A 20,232-nucleotide genomic window follows, 5' to 3' on the forward strand; every position below is an offset into this window, starting at 1 on the left:
GGTTTTCAACTCTTCTGTATTTACTCTTCATCGTGTACATTTAAAAGAGCGCTGTAACCATCTGTTTTTTCAAATGCCAGTGTTTACAACACACTGGAAAAGCACATCTTTTGTGATTGGTGTAACTTATGATGGAAATTTTGAACATCAACTGAAAAATACGTGAGAGGGAATCTAGTTCTGTTAGGTTTGAATTATTCCATAAGCTTACAGGAGAAAAAATTGAAATTCACGGCTCCAGGAGGCCCAGGTTTCTTGATATAAGACAACAGTTTTTCTCTCTCCTCCCCCTGAGCTTCTGTTAATAAGCAGCCTGCCTCTGGGGGCCACGTGGGACCAATGTCCCCTTGCCTGCTGAGTGTTTTAAAGTTTGAGCAATCTTTGGACTCCTTTTAAAAGGAAATATCCTGAGGATCTCTATTGTTGGCTTATATAATTTCTACAGTAATGTTACTTATAAATATAGAACTCCATTGTGACTCCATAGCCCTCATACACTGATTCATGAAAACTAATTTACAATTCAAAAATAAACCACAAAACCAACAAAACTGAACTTTTAGTTAACAAAACTGTTGGTATTGCTTGCTAAAGCAGACTTGCTATTCTCCATGGGAAAATAAAGCTGATTGCTGTGGCAGTGGTTTGTTTCCTTGTTCTGCTTTCATTGTGACAAACCACGTTCCCGGGGACTCACTGATTGCCTCGCCTTTTCTCTGTTCAACTACTGTGAAACCTTTATGGATAGTCTCCCAGGTAGTGTCCCAGGTAATGTCACCAGATGGTGTCACTGGGCTTCACCTGGTGAGAACCCTCCTTGACAGATCCCACTTTTATATCAACAGCACACATCACTTGGAATAAGAAAATTCTGTTGGACTCAAGAGCCAAGCTTACTCATTTGGGCCTTAGGACTTTCTGATATGCAAAATGTCGGCTTCCTTCATTCTCGACTAGACCTTTTTTCACTTTTAAACAAGATTTTACTTTTCAAGTGCAGAACTTCCCAAAGACTCTCAATTGAACTCTCTGAACCTAAAGGGGATTAAACGGGAAGGAGCACTGAACAAGAAAACATGAGTTACAGCTTCAACACTGCACAGCTGGGCTGTGTGATCTTGGGTAACCCTCTATGCCCCTCTGAGCCTCAGTTCCCTGTTCTATCAAATCAGAGGATAGATTTCATGAAATCCAAGGAGCTAAGCTCCCATCACTCTGAAAGTAATAGGCAGTCTAATCCCAAAGGGTAAAATAATTAAAATGTTTACAGAGCTCTACAGCTTACAGAGCACCATATCCATTGGTTCCTATAACAATGCTATGAGGTATTACTAGCATTCCCATTTTATAGATGAGACTTTTGTAATACTGAGAAATGAAGTGACAACTAAAGGCACACAGTTACAGAGCTAAGAGGAGATCTGGGACCTTTCTGTCTGGGATGTTGGGTTTCTGCATTTTCTCTCAACTTGTTGCCATTCGATCAGAAGAGAAATTTCTTTCTACTTCACATCCAGAAAATGCTCTTTGTCCTCATAGCTAGTTGCCTGTTCACACGGCTGTGGATTGCACGCGTTCCGTGATTCATTCATTCACTAACTCTTATAGCCAGGATTTACTTACTGGCCATGTCAGGGCAGCATTATTCAAAGTGCTATGTGGGGATAGAAGAGAGCACATGAGCATCCATTGTTCAGGGGCAGCTGGGGAAGAGGGCATACAGCATCTGGGTCTCTTCTTCCCTGATACAAAGGCAGGACTTAGAAGAGTGTATGGAGCATGGTGGATGGATGGATGGATGGATGAATGAATGAATGAATGAATGAATGAAAGAAACAAGGCATTCAACTCAGGCGTCATATAATAGTGACCAGCTTCTTCTAGGAGAGTTTCCCTTCTGATTCACCATCAAAGCTCGAGCTTCTTCCTCCCCCAGTCCCTCTCATAGCCCTTAACACGTACTTGTTCTCCTTTAGTTTTAAATCTGTTGTCAAAGTCACATATACATAGAGTTAATAATCAAATCATTCCCAAAGGTTGGTAATAAATCATAGCAGTCCTTAACCCCTTCTTGCCCCTTCTTGCACACTAGTCTGATGCCTAGGGGCAACCACTTTGAACTCCCTCAGCTGTGGCCTCTGGCAATTGCCTTCAAGTTACCGTGTCATATGCATATATGGCTTGTCCTTGATTTATCCATTTTAGATGGTGTCTATTATCTGTTATGATGGATCACTGTTTTAAATTAAATCACATGATTAGGACTCTGTGGATATTACTAATTTGATTTCAAACACTCCATCAGTTCTGTCATCCATCTCTCTTTTATCTTGCCCTAGTGACCCACCATCTCGGGTATTCTGGGGAACCCCCCTTTCTCCATCCTGTTTCCCTGAATTTTCCCTCCTTCTGTTTCAGGTTGGCCCTGCTGCTCTTCTGTCTCTCTGAAATCTCTCCTCACATTCTTCTGGATCCCACTTCTGGGTCTTTCTTGCTTGACTCCTTCATCTTTCCAGAGCATAAAGTCCACTCACTTCCTGTGACAGCATAAATGGAGGGTAAAGATTCTGAGTCCTATTGCATGTCTGAAAATCTGTTTTTGCCTCACATCTGAGGTTACCACAGAGCCAAGTTCTAGATTGAATCCATTTTTTCCCAGGATTTGGAAGGCACTGACCTCTCCCCTTTCCCCACCTCATCTTCAGCATCCAATGTTGAGAAACCTGATGCTAAGCTACTTTTTTCTTCTCCTTGGAGAACGTTTGGGAACATTACTTTATCTCTGTTGTCGATAGCAACATGCCTTGGTATGAATCTTTTCCCTTTGTCGTACTGGTTATTCAGTCAGCTCTTTAAATCTGTGTCCTAGTTCTAGAAAATGCTCATTAATTTTTTCCTCTCCATTTTCTCTGTTCTCCCATTGTGAAACTCCTCTTAGTCAGATGTTGGACCTTTTGGAATAACCTTCCATGCTTCTTATCTTTTCTTTCATATTTTCCATCTGTTTAGCATTTGTGTTAATTTATTCAACATTACCTACCAAACCCCATGTTGAATGTTTTCATTTTGGCCATGTTCTGCGTTTTAAATTTCCAAGAGCTTCTTCTTAACCCCTAATTGTTATCATTTTATAGCACTTTACCCTTGTTATAAAGCTGCAGTGTTTTCTTGCTTCTAAAAATGTTATTTGGAGCTATTTTTAAATGTTCCCTCTTCTCTGATTAGTTCCATTTCCTCTGGTTTCATTTCTGTGGTTGTTTACTTGGGCCTTCTTCACATTAGAAATTCTCGTGTGTTTGAGGATCCTTTGTTGTCCAGTATTCAAAGCCCTAAAAGGGTGATTAGAAGCTCTAGAATTTCATGATGGTTCCTCAGAAGAAGCTAAGCCTGCCGACACTTTGATCTTGATCTTCTAGCCTCGAGTGTGAGACAGTAAATATCTGTTGGGTAAGCCCCCCAATCTCTGGTACTTTGTTGTATCCTCCCTAAGAAACTAATACAATGACTGTACCTTATAATTTTAAATATATATACTCTGCTGCATCTGTGTTATATTAAATATATGCACTACAATATATTGCTTGGCACTAGAAGGGGGAGGTTTCACATGTACTCATTCTACCAGCTTGACCAGAAGTTTATGACATGATCTGATTTAGTAGTCTGTGCACTTATGATGCGCGCTTTGGGCTGAGGGGTTTTGCTTAATTCCTCCTTGTAACTACAATGCCAGCTCTCTAGAAAATGTTCAATAAATGTTTTGTTGATAAATAACTGAGGGATAAACAGACTGAGAATACATAATTAAATAGGTTAAGAAAGTGAGGGACTGACCAATAACATGTATGGTTATTCAGCAAAGGCTTCTAGAAAGAGGTAAAAACTACTAAACAATTGGGTCTGATACATATTTTGTTTTGTTTTCTAATGTAATTTTGTCTTCTAATGTAATACGGTAGTAAACAGTTTCTTGCCCAAAGATTTACCACATTAACAAGGCTATCCTTTCTCTCCCAAAATGGGCAGTCCTAGAGCAAGGCTTGTGTCATAATCCAGATCTTATGGATGACCTCACAGCTGACCTTTCTGTTTTTCTATGAACTCTTGTTTATGAATGCAGTAATGAATCCTTTCAACAGGTAGTTGTGAAGCAGTGAGTCACAGATGTTTGTTGAGCACAAACTATGTGCCAGGAATTATCTGGCCACAGGATTTGTTCATGAACAAGGGAGACAATTTCTCCCATTTCACGGGCTTTGAATAGAATAACAAATGATTGTGTTTAAAAGGCCCCAGTTGGGATCCCTGGGTGGCACAGAGGTTTGGCGCCTGCCTTTGGCCCAGGGCGCGATCCTGGAGACCTGGAATCGAATCCCACGTCGGGCTCCCGGTGCATGGAGCCTGCTTCTCCCTCTGCCTATGTCTCTGCCTCTCTCTCTCTCTCTCTCTCTGTGACTATCATAAATAAATAAAAAATATATATTAAAAAAAAAAAGGCCCCAGTGACTAGATTATTTAACACATAAAGACCAAACCTCTGGGGAAGAACAGACTTATTCCCTAGGTGTGATCAGAAAGTATGATTTTTGACTTTTGTCTAAAGCTTACAGGCACTTGTAAAGGACAAATCCATGTGGAACAGAAAGCTCATGAACTTTGGAGTCTGAAAAACTCAGGATGAATGGAGGAGCTGACCCAATCCTGGGTCTTCTTGTCTGGGCCTCAGGGTGCTCACCTGTCAAAGGATAGGAGTGATCCTATTTCATGGATCATCAAGAGAATCTCATGAAGACCTTTACATGACCATTTTTCTGGGTCACAATTCTTAAACCAGGTATGGAAAAAGTCTCTTTACTAGATATTAGATTAGACTTCTTTAGGAAAGCTTATTGAGAGGTCTGAAAACTGGACTAGGTTTCTGAAAACACAGCCTGGGGAAATTATTTGTCTGCATGGCAAGCAGTTTCTCCTTAACCTGTGTCCAACCAGGCCTTCATCACAAATGTCACTGCTAGGGTTCTATGACCAAAAAGGAGAGCATCACAAAACTGTGCTCTCAGTGGCTAGGGACTTTGTGGTCTAGGCCCTGGGTCTTTCACTCAGATAGTCTAGTGCTCAGGGTCTTAAAATCACATGTAACAGTTTACTTTTGGTGCTTGGAATTTGTAAAGGTCCTACTTGGGTCTAGGGCAAGTTTTGTTTTGAGGTACAGCTAACTAGAAGGCTGACAATGGCATGGGTACTGGACACTCCAGCAGGCCTGTTACTTGTAATGCTCCTGACCTCTATCACCTATCTTCTCTTGCTCATTCAGCCCTGGCCTAAGCCTGGAGCAAAGACATTGAGAAAAGTGCCAGCAGGAACAAGAAGAGGGATACCCGGGATGGTGGTCATACCAGTGACAAGGTCATGCTTTATTAAAAAGCTTACACATTTTCTAGGATAGTCAGAGCTACCTGTTTTATTTTTCTGCCTGGTTCCAGGTATTTGGGAACAGATGACTAATATTTGCCAGGTTGTACAGACATGTGCATAAATATCTTTTCCCCTCCAGCCTTGGGCTTAAATATTAAAGATGACAACCCTTGTTATTGTTAGAAACTGCAAGTAAAAGAAAATTCTGATTGTGTGTACTCAAGCAAAATGACTTCATCAATTTCTCCTTGGCTTAAAAGGGAATTTGAAGTGAGAGTTCATGCTTTAGAAGACATTATGTAGATTTTTTTTCTTCCACATTGCACATCAAACTGACTTTTTATTCAACTGTGAATGATATTGGGATAATTAAGATAAGCCTCTGAAACATTTTATGAAGATGAACAGAAATTCCACTTACATAATTAAAAAGGAAATTTTCACTGTGTTTATTGTCAACGAATGTATTATTCAATCCTGTGTCATTACACGTAAATTATTGGCATGCATTATGTCTATATAGCACTTTCAATGCACCCATTTCCCAAAATACAGAGTAAATTGGTTCATTTAAACAGAACAAAACAAAAAACAAAAGCGGGCTTAATTGCAGGTATCGCTTTTAGGAATGATGTCCTTTTAGTTGCAACTTGTAAAATTAGAGGGTACTAGGCTTTTTTTTTTTTTTTTTTTTCCTGCATCTTCAAAGGTTATTTAAGGTTTCAACTCTGATGAATCTGAGAACCTTACTATATCTGGGTGGCATGGGAAGGATTTGGGAGTTTGGGAGTTTGGGAGTGAGTGTTGAAAAAAAGGCAGCACAGAATGCAAGATAGAATTTGTCAAAAAAGACAGTAATACCAGTGTATAGGATGATAGTGCCTTAAGGCCTTCTGACTCAAATATAGACCAGTACATCTATGTCACTTAGAGGGTTATTAGCAAAGCAGACTCTCAAACCTATTGAATTAGAATCTGCATTTTAACAAAATTCCCACTACTTTGTGAGAAGCATTGCTTTACAGAATACTTAAGATCAATTCATTGAGGGGATGCCTGGGTGGCTCAGCAGTTGAGCATCTGCCTTCAGCAAAGGGCGTGATCCTGCAGACCAGGGATCCAGTCTCGCATTGAGTCCCTGCCTATGTCTCTGCCTCTCTCTCTGTCTCTCTTGAATAAATAAATAACATCTTTAAAAAAATCAGTTAATTGAAATATTTTATTAGGAAAGGAATGGACTGGGGGTGCCTGGCTGGCTCAGTCTGCCAGGAGTATGTGACTCTTGATCTCGGGGTTGTGAGTTTGAGCCCCACATTAGATGTGGAGATGCCTTAAAAATAAAATGTTTTTTAAAATCACAGAAAACTTCCTAAAAAAAAAAGGAAGGGGCCGATCCAAGGTCACTAATTGGCAATATGACCACTCACTGTTGCTAATAATATGCTCTAATGATCTGTTTAATGTCTGCAGCACCTTTAAAAATCCTATTGTTATAATCCTTTGAAAATTTCTTTTTGTTAGGGGCATCTGGGTGGCTCAGTGGTTGAGCATCTGGCTTTGGCTCAGGTCATGATCCCGGGGTCCTGCGATAGAGTCCCGCATCAGGCTCCCTGCAGGGAGTCTGCTTCTCCCTCTGCCTATGTCTCTGCCTCTCTGTGTCTCTCATGAATAAATAAATAAAATATTTTCCTTTTTTTGAGGACGTTATTTATTTATTTGAGAAAAAGAATGAGCAGAGCAAGGTGCAGAAAGAGAGAGAGAGAGAGAGAGAGAGAGAAGCAGGCTCCCCTTAGAGCAGGGAGTCCGATGTGGGGCTCAATCCCAGGACCCTGAGATCATGACCTGAGCCTAAAGCAGATGCTTAACCAATTGAGCCACCAGGTGCCCCTCCTTTTAAAATTTCTTTTTTTTTTTTAAGATTTTATTTATTTATTCAAGAGAGACACACAGAGAGGCAGAAACATAGGCAGAGGGAGTAGCAGGCTCCTTTCAGGAAGCCTCATGTGAGACTCGATCCCGGAACTCTGGGATCACACCCTGAGCCAAAGGCAGATGCTCAACAGCTGAGCCACCCAGGAGTTCCCCCCCCCCCTTTTAAAATATCTATTACTATTTGTGTTTCTTTTTTTTCTTGGTTAATATTGCTATATTTTTCCCCAAAAAACAACTTTTGTTTTCGTTGATCTTCTCTAATATATATTTTCTGTTTCATTAATTTCTGTTTTTCCTTTTAGCATCTATCTTCTTTCTTTGGGCTTAGGTTGCTATTTTTTCTCATTGTTAAGTTGGCTCTTTGGTTTATTAAGTTTTAGATATTGCTCTTTTCTAATATAAACATCCAGGGCTATAAAACTGTTCTCTAAGTACCACTTTAGCTGCATTTGACACATTTTGATAGATAATGGTCAGTTACTATTTAGTTCTGGATATTTTATTTCAACTTTAATTTTATTTTTAGTATGTGAACAATTTTTAAGTGTTTTATGTATGTTTCCAAACCCATGGGGTTTTTAGTTATCTTTTTTTATTTCTAATTTCTGTTTAAGATTATGGTCTATATGTAAGTCCTTTAAAATATTTACAAATAGTTGTGTTAAAATTCCCCAAAGAGATGGTGAATTTAGCAATATCTCCCTTAGAACAATTGTGGGTTTTGTTTTATATATATTTGAGGTTCTGTTATTAGTTGCATTCAAATTTAAAATGGTTACAAATTACTAATAAATTAGACTTTTTACCATTCATTATATTATGACCTTCCTCTCTAGAAATGCTTTCCATTTTAAAGTTTACTTAGTCTGCTGTTACTATTACTACTTGATTTATCTTTTGGTCAATTATATTTCTTAGCGTATGATTTTTTTAATCCTTTGACTTTTAATCTTCCTTATACTTATTTTTAAGAAGTATCTCTTTTAAATAGCATATATCTGAACTTTATTGTTTGTCCAGTCTGACCATCTTTGTCTTTTCATTGGAGTGTTTAGTCTTTTTATAGTGATTACTGATATGTTTGGATCTCCGAGCTATTTATTCATTCCTCATCTTCTCATTTTGGGCATTTTTCTTTTAAAAATGTTTCCTTCTGTCATTTCATTTCTCCCCCCTCCATTTATTTGTTAATTATGTGCAATTAAATCTTTTTTTGGTGGTTATTCTAGTGTTAGCATGCATACTTAACAAAACTTAATAATTTTGGGGTCCTAGCTTAAATTCCAGTCATGCATGTCCCTATTTGCATGCTATTTATGCCTGCTATTTAATCCTAGCCTTTTCCCTACAAATTAGATGTTAATGTTATCATCAATCAACTGGAATCATTTGTCTGTGGTTGGGCAGAGTGTGGAGAAGAGTATAGAAACGAAGAAGAAATGATAGACATCAGGAAGGGGCTAGTTGAAACTTATCAAGGGCTTTGAACTTTATCTTAAAACTAGGAAGCCCTGAAGGGTCGCCATTGTCAATAATCCTCTTATTTGACTTTGAGAAAGCTTATTCTGGCTGGAACATGAGAATGTAAAATAGAGACCTGAAGGAAGAAAACCAATGGATGCTCTTGCAGTAATCCCTGGGATGAATTAGAATTAGCCAAGTGACATCAGGATGGAGAGAGTGACAACACCTAGAAACCCCCTGGCTGTCCAATCCACTGGAATTTGACCAGGGGCTGGAACCAGTGGATGAATGGGAAGGGAAGCCAAGGATTTTACAAGATTTCGGAAAATCTTGAAAATACGGAAATCATGGAATGCGGTGGGAAGATGAAGAGTTGAGTAGATATGTATCTCCTTAGGCTTGTGATGAAAGCCGGAAGACTTAGGTGTCTCTATAGACTCCGAAGACCTTGCAAAACTGCTAGCTCCCTTCGGAGGACCCGTATCTTGAGAACCCTCCGCGCCAAAGCAAAATCCCTTGCTCAAGAGACGGCCTGGGCCTCAAGGCAGAGATCGGGCAAGGGCTCGTGGGGGGTTTCTGTGTTTGCTCCCTGCCTCACCTTCGCCGCCTTCGGACCCTTGCACCTTCTTCGAGGACCACTGGCTATTGGAAGTCGGTGGCAGACTTTACCCGGCCAGCGCTGGGCGTCGCGTCTGCGCAGAGCGCGGGCGGGGCTCCGGGTGGGCGGGGCTCCGGGTGGGCGGGGCTCCAAGAGCGGACGAGGCTCCGGGGTGGGCGGGGCTCCGGGTGGGCGGGGCTCCAAGAGCGGGCGGGGCTCCGGGGTGGGCGGGGCTCCCGGAGCGGACAAGGCTCCGGGGTGGGCGGGGCTCCAGGCGTGGGCGGGGCCCGGGCGGGCGGGGTTTCGGCGCGGGCGGCGTGGGCTGTGCGCCGTGGACGGGCCCGGTGCGCGCTCGGGGCGCGCTCCCCGCCTGCGCGGCCGCGGGCGCCGCAGCCTCCCGGGCTGCCTCGCCGCGTCCCCAGGTGCGGTGTGTGTTGGTCCCCACGCAAACGCGGGGCCAGGAAGGACAGACTGCGGCAGAACGGAGCTCTGCTGGACGCAGTCACCGGCGGTGTTGGGATGCACCGAGCGCGGCAAGTACCAGCGTCTTCCCCGCAGCGCATCGGCGTCCTGGAAAGGCTGAGCGTCTGCCCCACGGGGAGGAGGGGACGTGAAGACCTAGCGCGGGGACCATCTACTGTCAGGCCCAGCGCTCGTTCAGACACCGTCGTTCGCCGCCTTGAGCATCACTGACCGAAACAATGCACTTAGGAGTGCCGGGTGCTGGCCTGCTACCGGGAAGCTGATCCACGTTTATTACCTCGCAAGTTACCTTCTTTGGGTGTGAGGAGCACACGTGAAACCCTCTCCCCCGGCGCATTTAAAATCCACAGGACAGTGTCGTTAGCGGAGGTCCAGCGACGCAGGGGACCCCCTGGAACGTGTCCAGGCCCCTCACACCCACCCACACCACTCCTCGCCACGTCACCCAGCCCCGGCCCCGGGACTCCCTCCGCTGCTCGCCCAGCACTTCTGAGTTCGGATTTTTTTTTTTTTAAACACAGGTCAACCAGGACTTTATTTTTTTTTTTTAATTTTCATTTATTTATGATAGGCACACAGTGAGAGAGAGAGAGGCAGAGACACAGGCAGAGGGAGAAGCAGGCTCCATGCACTGGGAGCCCGACATGGGATTCGATCCCGGGTCTCCAGGATCGCGCCCTGGGCCAAAGGCAGGCGCTAAACCGCTGCGCCACCCAGGGATCCCCGAGTTCGGATTTTTTTGTAAGATTTTATTTTTTCATGAGAGACACCGAGAGAGGCAGAGATGCGGAACTCGATCCCAGGGCCCGGGATCATCATCTGAGCCAAAGGTAGAGGCTCCACCACGGAGCCACCCAGGTGCCCCTCTTGGGTTCTGATTTTTATGGCTGAATAATATTCCAGTACAGATAGGTCATATGTTCTTTATCCATTCATCCATTGGTGGGCATGCAGCCTCTTACGATTTCTTGGCCATTCTGTGTGATCCCACGACGAACACCAGAGGGCACATATCTCATAGTCACTGATTTCATTTCCTTTGCATATTTACCCAGCAGTAGGATTGCTGAAGCATATCGTAGATTGACTTTTAATTTTTGGAGGAACTTCCCATACTGTTTTCCATAAAGGCTGCACCAATTTATACCCCCACCAACCAAGCACAATTTTCCCCTTGTCTCCATGTCCTTGCCAATACTTTCAACACCACTGTTTATAGTATTAAATATTTTGCAATACCCCCTTCGTTGACCCAAAATTAAATTCATAGGTAATATATTTACCCAAGTGGGTAATTTTTTTTAAGTGAAGAATAATTGACATATAACATTATATTAGTCTTAGGTGTACAACATAATGATTTGATATTTATATATATTGCAAAATGATTAGCACAGTAACATTCATCACCTTACACATTTTCCAAGCAAATTTTTTCTTGTGATGAGAGCTTTTCAGATCTACTTTCTTAGCTACTTTCAAAAATGCAACACAGCATTATTATTATTACAATGGCAACACGCTACCTCCCCATGACTTATTTATTTTATAACTGGAAGCTTGTACCTTTTCACCCTCAAGTGCATATAATGGCCTGACGATAATATAAACAAGGTAAATAGAATAAAATCCTAATTGTTTTTTTAATCTTTTTTGTGTCCAGTCAGGAAAACAAACCACTCCAAGTATTTCAAACAGAAGTAAATTAATCTAGGGGGTTGGTTATGATGGGGAAGGGCTGAAAGATCATATAGAGGAAGGTAGGGTTATGCAAGGATTAGTAGCTACAGGGACTCACTAGTCCCTAGAGCTGGAGAAACAAAGGGGAAAATGATGTCACCAGAACCTCCAATTGCAAGGCCACTGTGGCTGCCACCGTGCACGCCACACCAGGCACACCACACAACCGAGAAGATGGGGAAATGGCGTGTCCCGGATCTCTTCCATCCCCCAGTGCCTCCCATTGGCAGACCCTCAGAGGAGCCAGATGGGAAAGGATCTGGAAGCTGTAACATGGAGGTTTCTAGCCCCAGAGGTGGAGAGCAGGCTCAGAAGGGGTGTACAGAGCCAATAGATAATAGTTTCAGTTTGCAAATTTTTAGGCACAACTACATTTGAGAATATAATAAAGAAGCCAGATGCTTGAATCTGCATTTAAATAGGTCAGGATTTAATACAAGTAAGAAAAGTCCCATTAAATGTTACAGACACTTTCTGTATCTGACTTTTGGAAAGAAAAGGCTGAATGAGTGTATTCCCAAGTATGTATAATCACTAGGAATACAGTGACTACAATACAGATAGATCCAGGTGGCTCTAAGCAGTGACTCAAATATTATAGGTGGCTTTGCCATTGCTGATGAAATTTCCAAACTGTTGAGTTGACAATTCATAGTAAAAAGTGAAAACGAAACAAAACTCATTTGTTGCATTGTTATAAAATTCAGGGTATACGGAAATCATGCCCAAAAACCTTGTGTTTATATGTCAAATGGAGTTAGGTCTTGAGCTGAAATCATTAAAAACAGGTTTTTGGTTTGTTTTTTTTGTTTGTTTGTTTTTTTGCCTTCATGAATATCCATTAGGACATTGAACATTCGAGCTGGACTAAGCATTGCAGAAAATCCAATTTCCTGGTCTCTTCCCTTCAAAGTGTCCATTGCGTATCTCCCACCCGCTCCTCTGACCCCCCATTATTGTGACAACTACAAATGCCTCCACAGACTTTCAGTCCTCTCTTGAGCAGCAGTGCTGCTGTTAAGACCTCAGATACAGTTGTATATTTTTGATATGGAAATACCATGAGATATTTAATAGAAATTAGGTTGTAGAACAGTATTATAGGATGGTAATATACAGTTGCCTTTCATTATTTTAGGAAGTATTTATACATACATAGGAGAAAAGGCTTGGCATATATTAAACCAAAGTGTTAACAGGGGTTATCCCTGTTGTTGGAATTTGAGGAATATTTTTTTTTTGCTTTATCTATATTTTAAATTCTTCCTACTTTAGAAATTTGAAAATGCATTCAAGGTAAAAAAAAAGAAACAAAGAAAAGAAAGGGTGAGGTCAGGCAGGCACATACTGAGGATCCTTCTTGGCTCAGTCAGACCCTCTAAACCTGTCACTGGGGACTGGCCCAAGTACCTGGTACAAGGACTTGCTCAGGCAAACTCTGGAGAAATGCCACCTCCTTCCTGCACACACACCATTCTTTGGTGCTTGCCGTTGCTTAGGAATGGTGAAGAGCATTGCCTTCCTTCTATTGGTCCAAACTGTGTCCTGCTGTATTTTTGGCTTCATAGCACAGCATTTTCTTTAAGAACAGGATCCCCCTGAACTTACCTTCATGCCTGCACCGTAAGTCTTAGATATCAATCCCCAGACGAGGAGACTGAATCCCAAACTTAGACAACCACTTCCCATCCATAGACCAAAGTGGGGGCATCAGCAAGATATAGCATGTTCTGTGGGTTGCATGCTGGATGCTGTGGCAAGGCCTGGCACTGTGGGCCCTGCCAAGAAAACCAAGGAAGGATGATCAGATAGGAGCACCCGTATGTTGGCAGGTTCCAGAATTTTCCAAATGGTTGCCCACTAGGATTTAACACAACACAGTGTCATCTCCAATCCAAGCTGCCAACCTCCAAGACCTCTGTCCTGCATAGGACCTTGTGTGTGGATCACCAGGCAGGGTGTGGGTGTACCTGACACACACACATCTCTCAGACCTGAACGCCTGGGCCAAGACAAGGGATCGTTTCCAGATGTGGGCCTCACATCTGGGCCAGCCATCAGAAGGCAGCTTATTTGAACAAAGACTGTAAGTACTCAAAGAGCCCCGAGGTCCAGAGAAGGCTGCCAAGAGCTGGTGAGCAGATGAGTGTAGAACAGACCTTAATTTATGGTTCTAGGAGAGGAAGAAAGCCGTGCTTTGTGGTCCTGCATCGATACGTGTGAAGCAAGGTATTCTGCTCCTTCAGGATAGACAATGGCTTTGTTCACAGGATTAAAACCAGGGGCTTAGATTCTAGGATGAGCAGAATTCTGGACTGAGGGTGGACTTCCTGTATGTTCAGCATCCCACCTCGACCTTGCCACCCTTTCTACATCATCTCATAACTTGTATTCTGTGGAAATACTTTGGGAATAGAAGATCTTATAATTTTATAGCTCAGTGGGCCCTCTTAGCCCATCATTCCCACCAGACACACACTTTCTTTTATACATAACCATGTGCCTTGAGCACTTCCTCACTTGATAGGAGGAACTGAGATGAAGAGATCTGTTCGCAGGCATCTTTGGAGGAGGTCATCGAGATTAGTGCTGCTTGAAGCAGGATCTTACCCTCTTACGATTAGGGAAGTGCACCCCCTGGCTGAGTTGTGTTGGGCTAAATTATATCTCCCCCCTCCATTCATATGTTGAAGTCCTAACTGAAGCACCTCCCCACCCAGTACCTCAGAATGTGACTGTATTTGGAGACAGGGGCTTTGAAGAGGCCATTAAGTTATGAGGTCGGTGGGGACACATCATATCTAATCCCATATGATGTGTCCCCATAAGTAGCGATTGTGCATAGACACGCACACAGGGAGGAGTGTGAGGACATAGGGAGAAGGTGGCCATCTGCAAGCCCAGGACAAAGTCCTCAAAAGGAACCGACCCTGACAACACCTGCATCTCAGACTTTCAGCCTCCAAGAATGTGAGCAAATCCATTTCTGTTAAGCCACCCAGTCTGTGGTACTTTGTCATGGCAGCTGGAACAAAGTAAGGTGGCGGCGGGGTGGGGGCGACGCCTGGACTGTGCTGGTGGCGCTGCACTGCCCAGCTCCGTAGGGAGCCAGGGACCAGGCTGCTAGTGAGGCCGGGCAGCTCAGTGAAAAGCCCTGGGTGTAGGTCTGAGCCCCAGGGTGTTTGTAATTTATTTTCTGGTTGGTTCTGTCATTATCCTCACACAGCCAGGCCATCCGCTGCCTGACCTCTGTTTTGTGTGGGACCTTAAGAAGGTCCTCACCGAGGGGCCCGAGGACAGTAATGCCACAGGGCTTCAAGTCCCAACTCAGGACAGGGCAGGAGTGTGCCTGCTGGCAGGGGCAGCATCCTTAGGGCCTCGGGAATAGCTTGTGGGTCCTTTGAGAAGCACTAGTTTCCTTCAGTGATGCTGAAGGTGCACACCTGGGCCTTTGTCACTTGGATCACAGGTAGACTATAAATTTTACTAGACGTGCTAACCTTAAGGAAGTTATTTAAACTCTCTGGTCCTGTTTTTTGGCTAGGAAGTAGGGAGAAGTGTCCCTTCATAAGGTGTTATAAGGATGAAATGAGACAACCTGTGGAAGAAAGGCTGTAGAAACATATTGGACTTTCTCTTCCACGCCAAGTGTTTCTTGAGTACCTATTATGTGCCAGATACCATCATATGCTTTGGGGACATCATAGAAAACAAGAGAAAAAAATGCCCTTGCCCTATAGGACTTCTATTGTAGAGAGGGAGCAACTATAAAGCAAACAAATGTGAAAAGATTCTAGAAGGAAGAGGGGTCCACTGGGTCAAAGCCTGTTGCAAAGTCAAGGTAAGGAGAGGAAAGGACTCATGTGCATGTGCTTACATTTCATGCAGCGACCCCCGTGAGGTGGAAGGCAGAGCTGAGCTCCGGACAAACGAGGCATTGCAAGGGCTGATGCTTCCTGGAAAAAGGGCTGGAAAAATCTGCTCATTGGCCCAGGGAAATAATTAGGAAGCTTATTTGTGCCCAGGATCCTAAGTGAAAAAAAAAAAAAGAAATAAAAAAATCTCCTGTTTAAAAATAAAGTGAGTTTGGCGGCTCCTCAAAATGTTAAACATAGAATTGCCATATGACCCAGCAAGTTCCCCTCTGAGGTGTACACTTCAACAAATTGAAAGCAGAGTCTCAGGCTGATCCCTGTACAACATTCAGAGCAGCTCTGTTCACAACAGCGCAAAGACTCAATAAACCGGGGGTAGATGCACACAACATTACTGATACATGCTGAACAGGGATGAACCTCGAGAACATGCTGAGCCCCATGAGCCAGGCCCAAAAGGGCAAACGCGGCATGAGCGCACTTACACGAGGTATGCAGAGTTGGCCAGTTTGCAGCAATAGAAAGTAGAACAGGGGTTATCTGGGGCTGGGGCTGGGGTGGGGAGTTACTGTTTACTGGGTACAGAGTTTCTGTTTGGGATGATGAAAAGTTCTGGAAATGGACAGTGTCCATGATGAATGATGAATGCTGCTAACTCGTGCACTTTAAAATAGAAAAAAAAAAAGATAAATTTTATGTATTTTTTTTTTTTACCATGATAAAAAGGAAAGAGAAAGAAAGTTATTTGCCCCAGGTCCTGGAGCTAGGGGAGCTGAGCGCTGAGCCTGGCCCCTGGGGGTGGCCTGAGTTTCCTGGGCCTGGCTCTCGGCTTGCTCAGGACAAAGGGAGTGGCTCACAGTGGCCGAGAAGTTACAGTAGCAGCAGGACCAGCCACCACAGGACGACAGCGCTTCTCGGCCTCCAGGTGATTGCTCATACCTGTTTCTTGCACCTGCGTTTCTTTTTGACTGCTTTTCCTGTCTTCCCTTTAAATCAGATCTGCTCTTCTTTGGTTTTGAGGAGTAATTAACTGAGGCTGCTCTGCGTGCTGGCATGTGCCCTGGAGCCAGGCCGCATGGAATCGGATCTCAGCTCTGCCACTTACTGGGGGGCATCTTGGGGCAAGTGGCTTAAGCTCTCTGCCCTTGTCTTCCCATCTGTGGGAAGGGAGGTGGTGGCAGGGAGTGGTTGTGGAAATAAAGTGAAGCCACACATGTGATGTTAGCACCCTAAGAGGTAGGTGGGTGTTTTCATCATTAGCAGGCTAATGGGGGCTAGGGGGCTAGGGGGCTGAGGGAGCTGCCTTGGAGGGAGGGTGGGTCTGTGGCCAGCATTCAAGCTTGTTGAACTCTTAGAATCCTTTTGCAGGATTCTTTTTTTTTTTTTTAAGTATTTTATTTATTTATTAGAGAAAGACACAAGCAGGCACAACAGCAGGCGGAGGGAGAGGAAGCAGCAGGCTCCCCGCTGAGCAGGGAGCTTGAGGTGGGGCTTGATCCCAGGACACAGGTCTAAGGCTGTTGGGTTTCCCGTGACCTAAGCCCACTCCTGATTCTCTTCCCTCTGTTCTCTCTAAATGGATTTGTGAGACACTTCCGGCACTCCTGTTCCCATGAAATGAGGCTGAACACAAAGGAAAGACAAAAGCAGCCGCCCCCCAACGTGGGACCCAGAGTGGGCCGTGGGTCTGAGCCCGCAGATGGGCTCCCAGGGGCCTCGGATGTGCTCCGTAGTGAAGAGCATCTCATTTCCACGCCCTCTGAACCAATGACTTAACATCCAGAGGCACAAGCAGCGAGACTAACATGGCCTATGTTTTTAAAGCCTTTTGCACAGAAAGCAAAAAAGCAACTACATTTCGCTACATTTTGGAAAATGAAAAAAATGGGAAAATAGTTTTATGATTCATATGACAGAAAAGGCCTACTCTTCCTAATGCATAAAGAGCCCCTCGAAATGGGAAGGAAGGAAGGGGAGAAGGAAGGAAGGAAAAGCATAGGAGAGGAAGGACTAGAAAAAATTGGGGCCATGGTCACAGGAAGCAGCCCCGAAATTCCATCTTCATCCACTGACTTGGCCAAAATCCTCATATTTAACACCAGCCACACTCTGCTGGAAGTCTGTGGAAGGACAGCCACCCCTCCCCCCCCCCCGCCCGGGAACATTGCTACTGGAGATGAAACCTGGTATGTCCATTATGGAGGAGGATGTGGCCTGTGCGTGAAAAACTACAAGTGTACGGGGGTGCCTGGGTGGCTCAGTCAGTTGAGCAGCTGACTCCTGATTTTGGCTTGGGTGGTGATCTCGGGATCCTGGGACTGAGCCCTGTGTCAGACTCCATGGTCAGTGGGGTCTGCTTGAGATTCTCTCTCTCCCTCTCCCTCTGACCACCACCCCCCCCCACAGGCACGCTCTCTCTCTCAAATAAGTAAATAAATCATAAAAAGAAACTAACAATCCCACCCCCAAAATTGGAAATACATAATTCCACTACTGAGAATTTATCCTATAGCTACAGGCACGCACAGAGGACATTCATTGCATGGAGATTATTCATTCCAACACTGTTTGTGATAGAAAACAACAGAAGCGGCAGGTGGCTCCTCTCTGGGGTGAACCCTATGCTGTGAATAAAAGGAGACGTGCTCTCAGAATTGACATGGAAAGAGCTCTACCGTATTTTGTTAAGAAAAATAAGCAAGGTTCAGGATGGTGTATATAACCGACTGCCTCTCAAAGAGGTGGAAGATAGGAATTTATATTTGTTGGGGTTTTTTGGTTTTGCAAAACAAAATGGAATTTTGCAAATACTTTTCAAGGTTCCCTATGGAGCCCCTGGACTGATTGAGGATAAGACTTGGAGTTAGCCATTCTCCTTTCCACTCCTTCCAGACTTTCTACTCTCCTCTTTCTGTTTATTGATTGTTGAAAGGCTGAGGGTGTTACCAGAGTACACTTAAATAAACATGTTCTTGGGGCACCTGGGTGGTTAAGTCGGGGAAGTGTCTGCCTTCGATTCAAATCATGATCTCAGGGTCCTGGATTGAACCTCACATCCATCTCCCTGCTCAGTGGGGAGCCTGCTTCCCCCTTTCCTTCCTGCATCATGCTCTCTCTCAAATAAATAAATAAAATCTTTAGAATATATATATATATTCTAAAGATTAAGAATATATATATATATATATATATATATATATATATATATATATATATTCTTATTCTATGGGGGTAGGGAGGATTCTCCAACACCACAAAAAAAGAATAAGTGGTCCAATATTTCCGAGATGCAATGGAGTAATAGGTATGGGCACAAAGATTTTATTGCAAGGGATCTTGATTACATATTGTTTAAAGGAAAAATTTCCAAACTCTTGGAAGACAAACATGTTAAATATCCAACATCAGGGGATGATGACATATCCATAGAACAGAATATTCAAAGCTAATTCAAATATCATGAAGTATATGTATTGACATGCGAAGCTGTCCATTTAGTAGAGACTGGGAAAGTAAGCAACAGTATTTGTATATATGATCTAGTACAATATTTGTAAAATCTATAAATACAGAAATAAGTAGGGGGGCCTGGGGGGCTCAGTCGGTTAAGCATTTAAGTGACCAATTCTTGGTTTTGGTTCAGATCATGATCTCAGGGTTGTGGGATCCAGCTTCATGTCAGGCTCAGCATTTAGTGGGGAGTCAGCATCCCCTCTCCCTCTTCCTATGCCCTTCCCCCTGCTCGTGCATATTCTAAATCAATCAATCAATCAATCTTTAGAAAAAATATATATAGAAATAAGTAAACTCTGTAAGGTTAATAGACCAAAATATCATCAGTGGTCATAGCTAGATAGTAGGTCAGATCCATTTTAATTTTTGGCTTGCCTTTTACTTATCTGACTTTTCTGGTACTATTTATTAATACCATAGGTAAATTAAAAATAATCCTCCTGGAAATACAGTTTTAAATATGGGGATGAGTAGGATATATCCTGTGATAGTACCTGGTTTTTCATCTCGAGCTCTCATCATCCATATCTTTCCATGACAACAAACACATCTTGGGGAAACCAAGCAGTGGGACTAAAATGATTTTATGTTTGTTTGTGTTCAGTTTTTATTCTCAGTTTGATCTTTTGATTTTTCTACTGTCAACCTTTATTATTTATGCAATTAAGAAATAATAAACAGTTTTTAAAAGAAGTGCTTTTGTCAGATAGTTGGTGGTTTTGGAAGCTCTTTTCACTTGTCTAATAGTTGGTGGTTTGGGAAGCTCTTTTTACAGAGTGTTTGCACACAATGTATGCAAATCCTGGCAGAGTCATGATTACTGTGTATGGAGAAACAGACTCAGGAGGTTTTGAGTTTTGCTAGGAGTTACCAAGCCAATAAAGTGAACACATTGTCTAACATGTGGCCCAAGGATGCTCATTCTGCCTGCCATATTCCCAGAATCTTTCCAGACCTCTCGAACGAAAAGTGGACAAGGTCATCTATGATGCCCAAAAAGAGTCCACAAAACGAGAAGCTAACCAACAAGAGTAAGCATCCCTGGAAAGACACTTGCTCGAGGGCCTCATACTGAATAGCAACAAAAGTCTTAAGAATTCCCTTTTCACTTTTCCATAACCATGTTTACCACTGAATGTGGGAAGATTCACAGATATTTCTAGAGAACATTATTTTCATTAAGATAAAAAGAAAAAATAGATTATCACCATG

At 43.2% G+C, this 20,232-nt stretch overlaps 1 long non-coding RNA gene across 3 annotated transcripts in view; it reads left to right on the top strand.

Annotated features, from left to right (window-relative positions):
* Nucleotides 1-2,191: 2,191 nt before the first annotated feature.
* LOC112644032 (uncharacterized) overlaps nt 2,192-20,232 on the top strand; it is a 29,170-nt gene continuing 11,129 nt past the window's right edge. For 2 of the 3 annotated variants that reach the window (XR_004810406.2, XR_007411899.1), the window contains exons 1-2: nt 15,658-15,997; nt 16,234-16,432. This is a non-coding gene — a long non-coding RNA (uncharacterized LOC112644032). Of the gene's footprint in view, nt 3,448-4,603; nt 4,835-15,657; nt 15,998-16,233; nt 16,433-20,232 lie in introns of those variants that run through there. The other variant, XR_007411898.1, reaches the window with a different exon arrangement.

The sequence above is a fragment of the Canis lupus genome, chromosome 1 (assembly GCF_003254725.2).
Source record: "Canis lupus dingo isolate Sandy chromosome 1, ASM325472v2, whole genome shotgun sequence".
Lineage (NCBI taxonomy): Eukaryota > Metazoa > Chordata > Mammalia > Carnivora > Canidae > Canis > Canis lupus.